Raw genomic sequence first — 16,330 nt, 5'->3', positions numbered from 1 at the left:
AAAAAATTAAATTTGTACTTAAAATTTTAAAAAAATTTGTTGTACGTTGATTATATATATTTATGCATAAATTTAAAAAATAAAAAATAATCAAAGTAAAAAATATCATCGTTCAGCCTTCAGTTCATAGACGTAGTAATTTTGTGCTAAGTTACTACATGTTTAGTCGTTGTATCATGGAAACAATCATCTATCATGATCCTCGAAGCTTCTATCATCAGAGGAAACAAATTTGTTTAAAAAAAATGTAAAATATTATAGAACTTGATTTAGTTTCAATTGTTTCTTATATAATATCGATATCTTATGCAATTTTTTTTTTTTGTATTTATCATTGCTCAGTACTTTTCTTCCGCATTAATATTTTAAATAAAATTATGTAATTAAAAACATAAAAGAATACAATAATTTGTCATAAACATCCGACCATAAAGCATTTGTATTTCTTCTCTAACTACGTAACCCAACCTAGAGTACTAGGCATACATGTTTCATATTTTTTTCGGCCTTAAGATTTTAATGATGACAACAACGTGGAATGCACCGATTTTATTCGTCGTTGATTTATATATTTTTTCAATTTTTGTCGTTGTCGAAAGACCATATAACAATTCATATTCTCATGAGATACAAAAGCAGCATGCACCATTTTTTTTACAAATCAACTCTCATGAGAACAAAAATAACTATAATTAAACATAAGTCTTTATTTGAACTCATTACCAAAATTACTCTGAATGGTTGATTAGTAGGTGGAAAAAGTCTTGTTATAGGTCACCCAATCCATCAACAATACAACCGGTCTCTGCTTGTTATTGTCAAAACTAATGACTTCTGGGAAAAGATAATAAGCCCAAAATGTAGGTCCAATGAGCATAAATATAAAAGCCCAACTCTAGGTTTGCCATTAAAGCCATCAATCATTATGAGTTATGACCCAATCCCACTAAATATTTGCTATTTTGAGATATCCATAAAATCAATTCAAGAATTCTATTTTTTTTAAATGATTCGGATCAAAACAGCTTAGGTGCATGCTTACGTACAGCTTGATTTTGACTCCCAATTTTGTTACAATTCGAATGAATTGCATCTAATATGTATTTGGAATGATGGAGTTTTATTTCATCATGTAAATTTGCTTTTGCAGCAGAAGTTCCTGCAGTTTGGACCATATGCTTGAAATTGGATTCTGATTCACTATTTCCTCAAGGAAGTGGAATCGTGCACTTGTTTAAGTTTGAAATATTAATAAACGGTAGGAATTCAGTTTTTGAATTCCTAATTTAACATGCTTGTAGTTAATTTAATTTAGATGTGCGATCTCAACTACCTCATGCAGAATTTGCTCAAAATCGTGAAGCTGCAAGAAAAATCCGCTTGAGAAAGATGGTTAGATTTTTAGTAAGCGAATCATGTGCGTCTCATTTTTTGCTTCAAATGTTCCTTGTGTCTTATGTAGTTCTCTTCTATTACTAACCTCTGGTCATAAGCTGCATATAATTGGGTTGTCTTCTCGTAAAATTTTAAATTACAAGTGGTAAATGACTCCTCTCTGTAGTGTTGTCAGATGTAATTACTTGGATTCTCGTGGCATTTTGGTATGTAATTTCCAGATTTGGTAGTCAGTTTGTACATATTAATGAAACAATATTGTCAGTTTAGCATTCTTTTGTTGCATTTTGATACAGCAGTTGGCATATTAAAAAGCTAAAGATACCATCTACTCTATGAATAATTAAAACATTTTGGTCATCTACATTGTCAAATTTTGGTCTTAATCCTATATTTTTCATTTTCATCTGGAGTGCTGACGTGGAACTGTGCAAGTCAGCGTGACATTGATGTCAAATCAACATCAAATTGAAAAAATGACTAAAATTTCAAAAAAGACGAATGTACATTTGCTTAAAAACTTAACTTTAAGAACATAAAAAGAAGAGTGTCTACTAATAAGAAGAAGATAAGTATGCTTGAATAGAAATGAGACAAATTAAGTCAGAACACAGAAATTTTTTTCCCCACAAGACACTAAATTTTTCTAAATCAATGTAGCACAATTGACTCAAATCAGGAGGTTATAATTTTCTTGAATATATGCTACCTTTATTTTTCATTTTCTATTTTTGTCTTGTGTGTGAACCGCGTGACAATGTGATGTTCTATCACCATGTTTCATAAAATTAAACGCCCTTCTCCATTTGTAGATTTTACTTATAGGTCGTTCTAGATTATGAGTATTGGCCTTCCTGGTTGCAGCTTCTTATAAATCATTTTGGAACCATTATTGGTCATGAACAATTTGCAACAGTTTTCTCAGCAGGCAGAAGATGCATTGTCACAGAGAATGGAGGCATTGCAGCAGTCCTTGGCAGAGACGTTAGCTGGTTCTCTCTGCCCATCGAGTTTATCCGGAAATGTTGCCAACTACATGGGTCAAATGGCCATGGCCATGGGAAAGTTGGGAACTATCGAGGGCTTCATTCGTCAGGTTTGATTTGTTATCAAACTTCTACTGAGAACATTAAACCTTAATCATGCTGCATGCATGGCTATTGCTTTTAAGAAATAATAATGTATACTTATGTGAATGATTACGTACTTTATATACATAGATATGATATAAAATTTAGAGATTATGTTAAAAATAAAATACGTAAAGATTATTTTTATAAAAATTATGTTGTTTATGATAAGTGATATGATGATTTAAAAGTAGAAAAGATTAAGATAAATTTATTTGTATCAAATATATCAATCACGTTCGAAGTATTTGTACGTATATTTCACATTTATATTGTCATGTATTTTTTCTCTGATTTTTCTGTTTTGGTTTTTCCACGAAAACGTAACGAAGATCTTCGCAGAAATCTCTCGGCTTCCTGGGTTGTGAGATGGATGAGTTTTTTTTTTTTTCGCTACGGAACTTTGGTTTCTTCTTATATCTTTTATATACAATTTATAATTAAAAAAATTATTTGGGTAATATTTTTTAGACCATGATTCGGTTGTTGTTTTTATCCATATATTAATATTTAACAATCTTTTTGTTATCGATATTTTTTTTAAAAAAAAAAAGTAATTATCTTTTCAGAAAAAGAAGGTTATTCTTATAAATCAGGGTGATTGGAAATAAGTGAGAAACGCAATCTATTATTTTTAATGTATTTTTAAAATCTATTTATCTATTTGTTGACCCAACATAAAGTTTATCGCACTTTATGCGTGGATAATGAGGACGAAATTATTTAAATGATCAACAGAATAAATTTTGATGTAGTCTTTGTCAGGGCCAGGCTGTACCTCCTCTGAGGCAAGAGAGGCCTCGCCTCAGGCTCGGCCCTCACAAGGGCCTAAAAAATAATAATTATAAGTCTCATATTATTGAGGTATGCATCTAAATAGTATGTGTAATGAACATTAAAAAAAAAAGACATTGATCCATTAAAATAGTATGTGCATTTTTATCTTTTATAACGATGGTATCCCAAAGTTTCCAAGACTTTAACGGTATGGAGAATAGTGAATATTCTAAGCATTATGAGATTTGAGGGAAGATGTCATCTAGGTTTGAAAATACTAATGTATAAAGGGTCGGTTAATGGGCTTGTATATGAACAATCTCATTGACTTTAAAATGTGCCTAGTCTATTGACTTGAAAATGAGTCTTTTGACTAAATGAGCATCTTAACTAAAACGGTCTATATAATAACTAAAATTTCAAAAATTACTCTTATTTTTTAAAACCCTAGCAGCACCTAGGAAAATGCAGTAATGAAACGACCTCGATTTTTTTTAATCATAAATTCTAATTATTAAACTAAATAAAATAATTTAACATAATCATGAATCATAATAATTTAACAATTTAAATCCCAAGTGCATGAAATAAAATCATAAATCATCGGCTAACCAAAAATTCCTAAAGCGACCTTTAAAAAGATCGGCTAACAATAAAAATCCTTGGCAAAATCTTTAAATCATAAATCTATCTAGCTAATGCGGAAACATAAAAGCCCTCGAGTGTGTACTGCTGCACTCGATCGACTCAATCGTCACCGCCTCCAAAATCATCAAATCACGCATCATACAAACTTAGTGAGTCTAAAGACTCAACACGTTCTAAACATGGATAACAAATAATACATATACATTCACATACATATAAAAATCATATTTTTATTTAAAATAATCTTTTGAACATAAATGAACCATTAAAAATCATTTAAATAAAGCATTTTAAAAATCAATTTAAAAAAATAGTTTAATCACCATTACGAGTCATATATCATAAAATCATTAAAATAGTAAAGCTTTCAATCATATATCATTTTAGGTGAAGTTTGATCCTTGAAAGTGACTAGCTTTTATCCTTTGGTCGACTGCAGTCTTAGCTCCACATAGCCCATGGGAGTGTGCACTAGGCTCCACTATGGAAATACGATCGTCGGGGTTCCCTCGGGGGCCTTTTCCCATAGACAAGTTCCCTCTGGGGCCTTTTCCCATAAATGGGTTCCCTCGGGGGCCTTTTCCCGTAGATAGGTTCTCTCTGGGGCCTTTTCCCCTCACGTTATCCCCACAAAATCATATGTCATAAATCATATCTTTTGTCACAGTCAATTCACAACCCTCAAAATACATTTTCCTTTTCTTTAAAAATCATATAATAAGACAGCTTTCCAAAAATAGCATTTTAAACAGTAAAAATTGCACAGCTTTACCATAAATAATAAAAATACATATTATCATTAAAATCATCATTTTAAATCATATAATATTATTTAACATGCGTTATGATCCTTAGGGACGCTGCCAAGCATTTTAGTATTTTTCTAAGTGTAAAAAGACCGGTTTGCCCCTAGACGTAAAAATTCTCAAATTTATCTTTTTCTCACTTTTAAAGACATGGGGTTATTCTAAATAATTAATTAAGCTTACATAAATTTTCTCATAATTTTATTTGACCTAACTCGATGACTTTTAAATTACTCTTTAAATAAAACATATTAACGTGTTTTAATCCCGAATTAAGCCAAATCTTTACATAAGATTCCCAAATTAAAAACTTAGACTTTTAATAATTATTTAAGCTTAAACCTAATTTTTCATAATTTTATAAAGCTTAAAACTAGGCGTTTCAATTAATTCGTTAATTAACGTTTTGTGCGGTGATTAAATCCCGGAAAATTACTAAAATCGTTATTTTAATCCCAAATTTTAAACATAACATTTTTAGTATTTATTCTACCCTTCCAAGTCATGAGTCACACCCGTGGACCCATGGATTCAATTTTAGTTGTTTAATTTTCGAAATTGACCCTTAACCGATCAACCCGAGCCATCTCCCGATTTATCATATATCATAAAATCATTAAAATAGTAAAGCTTTCAATCATATATCATTTTGGGTGAAGTTTGATCCTTGAAAGTGACTAGCTTTTATCCTTTGGTCGACTGCAGTCTTAGCTCCACATAGCCCATGGGGGTGTGCACTAGGCTCCACTATGGAAATACGATCGTCGGGGTTCCCTCGGGGGCCTTTTCCCATAGACAAGTTCCCTCTGGGACCTTTTCCCATAAATGGGTTCCCTCGGGGGCCTTTTCCCGTAGATAGGTTCTCTCTGGGGCCTTTTCCCCTCACGTTATCCCCACAAAATCATACATCATAAATCATATCTTTTGTCACAGTCAATTCACATCCCTCAAAATACATTTTCCTTTTCTTTAAAAATCATATAATAAGACAGCTTTCCAAAAATAGCATTTTAAATAGTAAAAATTGCACAGCTTTACCATAAATCATAAAAATACATATTATCATTAAAATCATCATTTTAAATCATATAATATTATTTAACATGCGTTATGATCCTTCGGGACGCTGCCAAGCATTTTAGTATTTTCCTAAGTGTAAAAAGACCGGTTTGCCCCTAGACGTAAAAATTCTCAAATTTATCTTTTTCTCACTTTTAAAGACATGGGGTTATTCTAAATAATTAATTAAGCTTACATAAATTTTCTCATAATTTTATTTGACATAACTCGATGACTTTTAAATTACTCTTTAAATAAAACATGTTAACGTGTTTTAATCCCGAATTAAGCCAAATCTTTACATAAGATTCCCAAATTAAAAACTTAGACTTTTAATAATTATTTAAGCTTAAACCTAATTTTTCATAATTTTATAAAGCTTAAAACTAGGCGTTTCAATTAATTCGTTAATTAACGTTTTGTGCGGCGATTAAATCCCGGAAAATTACTAAAATCCTTATTTTAATCCCAAATTTTAAACATAACATTTTTAGTATTTATTCTACCCTTCCAAGTCATGAGTCACCCTCGTGGGCCCATGGATTCAATTTTAGTTGTTTAATTTTCGAAATTGACCCTTAACCGATCAACCCGAGCCATCTCCCGATTTACTCGAGCTACGCCCGAGCCACCTCGAGCCAAACCCTAGACAACTCATCTAGGCACCCTCCTGACCAAGCCCAAGCCCCTGAACCTAGCCCTAGCTTGCCCAAACCATGCTGCAACTTGACCCCATAATATGCACGTGTGTGTCTATGTGAGTTCCTTGGTGCAATAGGACTCCTAACTAGTCTAGAACTATCCCAACCGAGCCAACACCAAGCCCACACGACCCTCACCATCCCTGGACCACGCCCATACCATACCCAAGCCTAGCCCAGCCCCTGACCGCGCGCACAAAGCCCTGCACCAGAAGTAGCCGCGCGCGATCACCTAGTGCTTCCCTCACGTGATCTGCGTTAGCTCGAGTCACAGCTCGCCCAGCAACCCCAAACCCTGGACCAACCCCTGCCCATCACCATAGGACCCTGATGGACAACTTAGCCCAGCCCCAACCCGAGCCATAGCCCCTGAAACTCTCGGCCCCTTCCTAAAACCTGCGCGTGGCTTGGGGGAGAGTCCCACTTCATGTGGACTCTGATCCAGCCCCTGGCTCGAGCCCTAGCCCTCCTAGGACTCTTCCTAGGACCTAACCATGACCCTAGCCAAGGCCCAACCATCCCTAACCGAGCCCAGCCCCCCATGCACAGTATCTAAAACTTGAAGACACCACAAGCCATGCAATTCTCGGTCCCTTCTTTTCAAAATAAATCTTACGGTTCCAGCTTGTTCTCTTGATTGATTTATCATGTTTTGTCCCTAATATATTCATATTTTCATCATGTATTGGCAGAATGTCCGTTGGATTCAAAACGTTTTTCAAATAAACGTAAAATCGTCGTATTTTTGAAAATAACGTTCTATCGTAAAAATAATTCTACCATCATATTTTCTATGCATAAACAATTAAATCAAGCATATTATGATTTGTATGATGTTAAAAGAGTTTAGGAAACGTGCCTTTGCGTTTATAACGCTCGAATACACGATCGTTGGCGAGGAAGGACGAACGGGCGACGAAGGACACAAGCTTTCCTTCTCCTTATATTTTCGAAATTATGTGAGTGTGTGCAAGGTGTTCTCGGCTGATGGAGGCTGAAATATGAGGGTTTGAAGACTAGGTTTAGTTATTTATAAACTTAATTACCTATTAATGGGCTTTGGTTTTGGGCTTGCTTGCTTAAGGGTAATTGGACCTACTTAAATTAATTAAATTGAGCCCAATAACAGTTAATTAATTAAAATATAAAAATTTATAAAATTAGTTTCCATAAAATAATATTTTTGATCTTTTAAAACTCACTGTTTGCCCAAAACCGACTTCCCGGGAAAAATCGAGCTCGATTCGTAAAATAATTCGATCTCCAACATTTTTAGAAAAATTAAATAATTTAAATCATACTAAGAAGCCTTGCCACGATTTAACTAAAATTACATATTCTTGTCTTGGTCGTCCCCGGTCTCTTTTTCCCTGCCTATTATCGAATATTCCGGTAAAAAATCCTTAATTTCATGAAAACATGTCACGTAATCATTTAATCATGCAATCCTATATTTAGTCATATAAAACATCATGCTACCATTTAAAAGCAATTAAATAAAACAATTAAGACATTAAAATATTTTTGCATGCATGTGGTTTACGTGGACTGATTTTTCGGACGTTACAATTCTCCTCCCCTTCAGTTGAATTTCGTCCTCGAAATTTTCCTTGACTTGATGATTGCAAAGCTTAGATTCCCTTATTCATCTCAAACTTAACCTCTAACTCTACAATTCGGTCCTCAAAATCTTGAAAATTACAATTATAATTCAAAAATATTTCCAAAGTCAACTCCTAAATCCAGCTCAAGTAGTGCATGCATCCTATTTTCCTCTAAGTTCTTCAATATCCCAATCAAATCCCATCACCTAATTTAACCTTTCATGCAAGAAGAGCATCGAAAAATGTTAAACAGCTAGGTTACCTTGAAATCAGTGTAGTGCCAGCTCTGTCTCATCCTCTGCAGCTTGCATCACATAGACTCTTCCAGTCATGGGTTGCCTAGGCGTAGTGCATTCCACCATCTTGTGTCCCAACTCTCCGCAATTGAAGCACTTGTAGGCACCCCACATGCACTTGCCACTATGTGGGCGATTGCACTCCTTGCACAGCGGTTTGTTATCAGTCTTCGAAACATTTCCTTTAGGTGGTTGCCCTTGTGGTTTTGGTGGTTCTGGTTGCTTAGAAGGTCCTGTATAAGGCTTCATATTACTCTGATTAGCTTGCTGAGCACGGTTCCTCTTTCGCTGCATCTCCCAATCGATATCCTTCAATGACTGCTCGGCTCTAAAAGATCTGGCCACAGCAGTAGTATAATCAGCAGGATCGACAAGCATCACATCGCGTCGGATAGTCGGCCTCAAACCATCTAGAAAATGTCGTAATTTTTCAACAGCATCATTGGAAATCAAGGGCACAAAGTGACAGCCCCTATCAAACTTCTGCACAAACTCCGCAACAGTCCAATCCCCCTGACGGAGACTCATAAACTCTCTCTCTTAAGCCTAGAACGAACATCGGATGTGAAGTACTTGTCATAGAACATTCTCTTGAATTCTTCCCAAGTCAAAGTCGCCATATTCACCCCTCGCTCCGCTCTCTCCCACCATAAGGAAGCGTCGCCTTTCAACAGATAGATAGTACATCGAACGCGGTCGGCGTCCGCCATGTCCATATAACGAAAGATTACCTCCAATGATCTAATCCATCCCTCAGCCACGAATGGATCAGTAGTGTCATGGAACTCATCGGGGTGCATCCTCCTGAAACGCTCATATACTGGCTCTGGCCTACCCATTGCTCCATTCCCTACGTGCTGCTCAAAGAAACGAGTCATACCGACTAGTACACGGGCACTAGCATCCTGAACAGGTGGAGGCTGTGGAATATTCTCCTCCTGTCTAACCTCATCAGTCCTAAGCACATTCCTTCTAAGAGGCATCTCTGTATACGTCGTCCAATCATTGAAAGAATTTTAAGCATATAAATATAAAGCAGTAAAAACTCACATATTTGAGGCGTGACTTTTGAGCTTCTCGAAGTGACAGTACACAACCCTTTGGGGAAAACCTGGCTCTGATACCAACTAAAACGACCTGGATTTTGTTCTAATCATAAATTCTAATTACTAAACTAAATAAAATAATTTAACATAATCATGAATCATAGTAATTTAACAATTTAAATCCCAAGTGCATGAAATAAAATCCTAAATCATCGGCTAACTAAAAATTCCTAAATCGTCCTTTAAAAATATCGGCTAACAATAAAAATCCTTGGCAAAATCTTTAAATCATAAATCTATCTAGATAATGCGGAAACATAAAGGCCCTCGGGTGTGTACAGCTGCACTCGATCGGCTCAATCGTCACCGCCTCCAAAATCATCAAATCCTGCATCATACAAACCTAGTGAGTCTAAAGACTCAACACGTTCTAAACATGGATAACAAATAATACATATACATTCAAATACATTTAAAAATCATATTTTTATTTAAAATAATCTTTTGAAATTAAATGAACCATTAAAAATCATTTAAATAAAGCATTTTAAAAATATAGCTTAAATCACCATCACGAATCATATATCATAAAATCATTAAAATAGTAAAGCTTTCAATCATATATCATTTGGGTGAAGTTTGATCCTTAAAAGTGACTAACTTTTATCCTTTGGTCGACTGCAGTCTTAGCTCCACATTGCCCATGGGGTGTGCACTAGGCTCCACCATGGAAATACGATCGTCGGGGTTCCCTGGGGGGGCCTTTTCCCATAGACAGGTTCCCTCTGGGACCTTTTCCCATTAATGGGTTCCATCGGGAGCCTTTTCCCGTATATGGGTTCCCTCTGGGACCTTTTCCCCTCACGTTATCCCCCCAAATTCATATATCATAAATCATATCTTTTGTCACAGTCAATTCACATCCATCAAAATATTTTTTCCTTTTCTTTAAAAATCATATAATAAGACAGCTTTCCAAAAATAGCATTTTAAACAGTAAAAATTGCACAGCTTCATCATAAATCATAAAAATACATATTATCATCAAAATCATCATTTTAAATCATATAATATTATTTAACATGCGTTATGATCCTTCGGGACGCTGCCAAGCATTTTAGTATTTTCTTAAGTGTAAAAAGATCGTTTTGCCCCTACACGTAAAAATTCTCAAATTTATCTTTTTCTCACTTTTAAAGACATGGGGTTATTCTAAATAATTAATTAAGCTTACATAAATTTTCTCATAATTTTATTTGACCTAACTCGATGACTTTTAAATTACTCTTAAAATAAGACATATTAACGTGTTTTAATCCCGAATTAAGCCAAACCTTTATGTAAATTCCCAAATTAAAAAATTATACTTTTAATAATTATTTAAGCTTAAACCTAATTTTTCATAATTTTATAAAGCTTAAAACTAGACGTTTCAATTAATTCGTTAATTAACGTTTTGTGTGGCGATTAAATCTCGGAAAATTACTAACTCGTTATTTTAATCCCAAATTTTAAACATAACGATTTAATATTTATTCTACCCTTCCAAGTCATGAGTCACACCCGTGGACCCATGGATTCAATTTTAGTTGTTTAATTTTCGAAATTGACCCTTAACCGATCAACCCGAGCCATCTCCCGATTTACTCGAGCCACGCCCAAGCCACCTCGAGCCAAACCCTAGCCAACTCATCTAGGCACCCTACTGACCAAGCCCAAGCCCCTAAACCTAGCCCTAGGTTGCCCAAACCATGCTGCAACTTGACCCCATAATCTGCACGTGTGTGTGAGTTCCTTGGTGCAATAGGACTCCTAACTAGTCTAGGACTCTCCCAACCAAGCCACCACCGAGCCCACCCGACCCTCACCATCCCTGGACCACGCCCATACCATACCCAAGCCTAGCCCAGCCCCTGACCGCGTGCACGAAGCCCTGCACCAAAAGTAGCCGCGCGCGATCATTTGGTGCTTCCCTCACGTGATCTGCGTTAGCTCGAGTCACAGCTCGCCCAGCAACCCCAAACCCTGGACCGACCCCTGCCCATCACCATAGGACCCTGATGGACCACTTAGCCCAGCCCCAACCCGAGCCATAGCCCCTGGAACTCTCGGCCCCCTCCTGAAACCTGCGCGTGGCTTGGGGGAGAGTCCCACTTCACGTGGACTCTTCCCCAGCCCCTGGCTTGAGCCCTAGCCCTCCTAGGACTCTTCCTAGGACCTAACCACGACCCTAGCCAAGGCCCAACCATCCATGGCCGAGCCCAGCCCCCCCATGCACAGTATCTAAAACTTGAAGACACCACAAGCCATGCAATTCTCGGTCCCTTCTTTTCAAAATAAATCTTACGGTTCCAGCTTCTTCTCTTGATTGATTTATCATGTTTTGTCCCTAATATATTCATATTTTCATCATGTATTGGCAGCATGTCCGTTGGATTCAAAACGTTTTTCAAATAAACGTAAAAGCGTCGTATTTTTTAAAATAAACGTTCTACCGTAAAAATAATTCTACCATCATATTTTCCATGCATAAACAATTAAATCAAGCATATTATGATTTGTATGATGTTAAAAGAGTTTAGGAAACATGCCTTTGCGTTTATAACGATCGAATATATGATCGTTGGCGAGGAAGGACGAACGGGCGACGAAGAACACAAGCTTTCCTTCTCCTTATATTTTCGAATTATGTGAGTGTGTGCAAGGTGTTCTCGGCTGATGGAGGCTGAAATATGAGGGTTTGAAGACTAGGTTTAGTTATTTATAAACTTAATTACCTATTAATGGGCTTTGGTTTTGGGCTTGCTTGCTTAAGGGTAATTGAGCCTACTTAAATTAATTAAATTGAGCTCAATAACACTTAATTAATTAAAATATAAAAATTTATAAAATTAGTTTCCATAAAATAATAATTTTGATCTTTTAAAACTCACTGTTTGCCCAAAACCGGCTTCCCGGGAAAAATCGAGCTCGATTCGTAAAATAATTCGAACTCCAACATTTTTAGAAAAATTAAATCATTTTAAATCATACTAGGAAGCTTTGCCACTATTTAAAATTACATATTCTTGTCTTGGTCGTCTCTGGTCTCCTTTTCCCTGCCTATTATCGAATATTCGGGTAAAAATCCTTAATTTCATGAAAACATGTCACATAATCATTTAATCATGCAATCCTATATTTAATCATATAAAACATCATGCTACCATTTAAAAGCAATTAAATAAAACAATTAAGACATTAAAATATTTTTGCATGCATGTGGTTTACGTGGACTGATTTTTCGGACGTTACATGTAAAGCCTTACGAATTTTAGAATATTAGATGAGATTATATGTGAATAAATCATATTTTAACTGTTAAAATAATTTTATAGGACGTGAAATAAAGTATGAATGAGAAATAACATGTTTACTTTAATTTATTAGTTTTGTGACTGAAATTACGATTAAGTGACAAATTACAAATTTAACATCTGAAAGTATAAATGATCTTATTTTTAGTTTGAATTTGTAAAATTGATATTTTTATTTTTTATTGAATATTGTAAATTATTATTAATTCATATGCAAGTTGTTAAGGTCCAAAATTAAGACGACGTAATTCAAATTATATGCAAATCTAGGAATTATGAAAAATGAGTAATTAATCGATTTTAATTGCTAATTGATTGTGTGATATGCATCTTTATATGTTAAATATGATTTTATTATCAACATGCGCTGTCTCATATTCTTCACCCAAAAGGAGTTGAATATGAGACAGTGCAGATGGCTTGAATTGGTAAAGGACTATGATTGTGACATTAGCTATCATTCGGGAAAAGCTAATGTAGTGGCAGACGCATTGATTAGAAAAGCATCAGTTATCACTCAATTATCACTCCAAAGACCGTTGCAGTCCGAGATATAGCGGTTTGAGCTTACAGTGTATGCTAGGGGCGAGGCCCCTAATCTTGCCACATTATCAGTACAGTCGACTTTGAGAGATAGAATTCTGGATGGACAGTCCACTGTTGAGCAGTTGAAAAAGTGGAGAGCTAGAGATGAAGCCAAGGGCCGGAATTTATATGCAGTGGTGGATGAATTAGTTCGTTATCGAGATCGACTATGGGTTCCTAGTGACGATTCTTTGAGAGATCTTATTATGAAGGAAGCCCATGACACACCTTACTCCATCCATCCGGGAAGCACGAAGATGTACAAAGATTTGCAATTGTTATATTGGTGGCCAAGCATGAAGAGGAACATTCTGAGATTTGTATCTGAGTGTTTGACTTGTCAACAAGTTAAAGCAGATCATCAAAGACCAGCTGGAAAATTGAAGCCACTCCCTATTCCCGAGTGAACATGGGAAAATATCACTATGGACTTTGTTGTGGGATTGCCAAAGAATGTTAAGGTATTGAATGCCATTTGGGTGATAGTGGATCGTCTTACGAAATCAGCGCATTTTATACCTATTAAGACGACATTCACCATGATTCAATATGCAGAGTTAAATATTCAGGAGATAGTTCGTTTGCATGGGATTCCGGTGTCTATTTTTTTTTCTGACAGAGATACAAGATTCACGTCTTCTTTTTGGAAAAGTCTGCATGCAGCGATGGGGACCAAGTTATTGCTCAGTAAAGCTTTCCATCCTCAAGCCGATGGCCAGTCAGAAAGAGTTATACTGATTTTGGAAGATCTACTGCGAGCATGTGTTATTGATTTCCAAGTTAGTTGGGAACCAAAGTTACCTCTAATGGAGTTCACCTACAATAATAGTTTTCAATCATCAATCGGGAAGACTCCTTTTGAGGCACTTTATGGAATGAAATGTAGATCACCTATTCATTGGGACGAGGTTGGGGAAAGAAGATATATTGGTCGAATGTGATTGAAAAGACTGCCGAGCTTGTAGTCAAAATTTGTGAGAGAATGAAAACTGCACAAAGCCGACAAAAGAGTTATGTAGACAAAAGACAAAGGGACTTAGAGTTTGCAATGGACAACCATTATTTGTGAAAATAGCACCTATGAAGGGTGTTATGCGTTTCGGCAAGAAAAGGCAAGCTTAGTCCGGATTTATTGGTCCGTTAGAGATATTGGAGAGGATTCGGACTGTAAGGTCCAAAATTAGACGACGTAATCCAACTGCATGCGAATCTAAGAAACTATGGAAAATGAGTAATTAATTTATTTCAATTGCTAATTAATTATGTGACATACATGTTTATTTGCTAAATGAGATTTAATTGCCATCATGCATAAAACTGTATCTTTAATGATTATTCAAGCGACGATCGAGGAACGGGGACGAGGGCTGAAGAAAATGTAAAATATTTTTATTAAATGATTATTTTTAATTATTTAAAATATGGTCGATTCTTTTTAGTATTTTCGAAAATATAGGGTTGTGAGGTGATTTTATACGCCGGAACGTAATTTTTATCGGTATTGACTTTTCAAATAAAATTCGAGCTTTCGAGCATCCCGGCCATTAAATGCACATTTTTATTCAAAAGAAAACTTTACTATCTTTTTAATTAAATCCTAATTTAATTAATTGGGCTTTAATTTTGGCTTAATAGGCCTAATGTTTAGATTAAGGGGTAATTAGTATTTAAAGTATAAAATTTACAAAAAACCTACACAATTCTAGAAACATAATCGGCCACCCACTTTTAAGATTTTGAAAACTCTCTCAAACCCCACACAACTCACAAACCCTCACGACAGCACCCTAACAATTGGAAGGAGATTTTCGTAGGGTTCTAGCGGGTTCTAGCCAAAGTCGTCCCTCCCGTTCTTCGTCGTCAACGGATATTCGAGAGTAAACTACGCAAAGGCACACCCTAATATCCCTTGCTCATCCATTATATCATATTATGATTGAATTATTGAATGCATGAAAAGAAAAAGAAGACTTTGTTTCCAGATTTTCGTATTATTGCATGGGTTCTTGAAGCAACTTATTTTCTTGATTCATATAAACTGTATTTTTGATTCTTAGGGACTGTCATGACATAGTTTTAATTAAGGGAGGGTTTTGCATGTAAGAGTGACTCAAACACTTATCCGAAACCATCAAAAGAAAAAAAAAAGAGAGAACAGCCGCGAGTTGCTGTCATGTGGCGGGGCGGTGATTCTGCAGGCTTCGCCAGGGAGGGGCCGACCTGGGCGCGCGTTTGGGCTGGCTAGGGACTTGTGGGAGTCTAGACGAGAGTCCTAAACAAGCTAGGTTTCGAGTTGGAGGGTTGGGAGGAGTCCTGTTACACAAGGACTCCTACTCGCGCATGCACAGAATCTGTGGGGGGGGGGGGGGGGGGTGCGCTGTTCGCTGAGAGGGAAGGGCTTGGTCCAAGGCTCAGGGGCTGGGCTAGGGCGAGTCCTAAGGGTCTTAGGGAAGTGCACGGGTGGTTGGTTCATGGGCTGGGCTCGTTGGTAAGGGTTGGGAAGCAAATCATAGAGTCCTACCACACTAGGAGTTCTCGGCCAGATTAGGGGCGACTCGTTTTTGGGTTTTGGGTGGTTTCCTTGTCAAACTTAGAGTCCAGTAGGTAACTTTAACGTGTTGGGCACCTTTTGGCTCGATATGGTTCGGGGGTAACTCGATAAAATTAAGAGATGGCTCGGGGTTGAAGTTTAGGTGTCAAAACGAGTTTTAAAATAAGGAAAATTTGGAAAACGACTCACGGGGGTCGAGTCGTGGTCCATAAGGGCTAAATTAATATAAAAAGACTAAATCTAGAATTTAGGAATTTTATATTAAAGTTTGGTATTTTTCGGGATTAAAACACCGTTAAAACAATTAAGAAAAGATAATTGAAAAAGTTTTAAGTCTTAAGCCAAATAAAATTACGGAAAAATTCATGTAAGCTTA

This window comes from Primulina eburnea, chromosome 16 (assembly GCF_022965805.1).
Source record: "Primulina eburnea isolate SZY01 chromosome 16, ASM2296580v1, whole genome shotgun sequence".
In the NCBI taxonomy this organism is placed as follows: Eukaryota; Viridiplantae; Streptophyta; class Magnoliopsida; order Lamiales; family Gesneriaceae; genus Primulina; species Primulina eburnea.
This window is presented reverse-complemented; position numbering follows the sequence as displayed.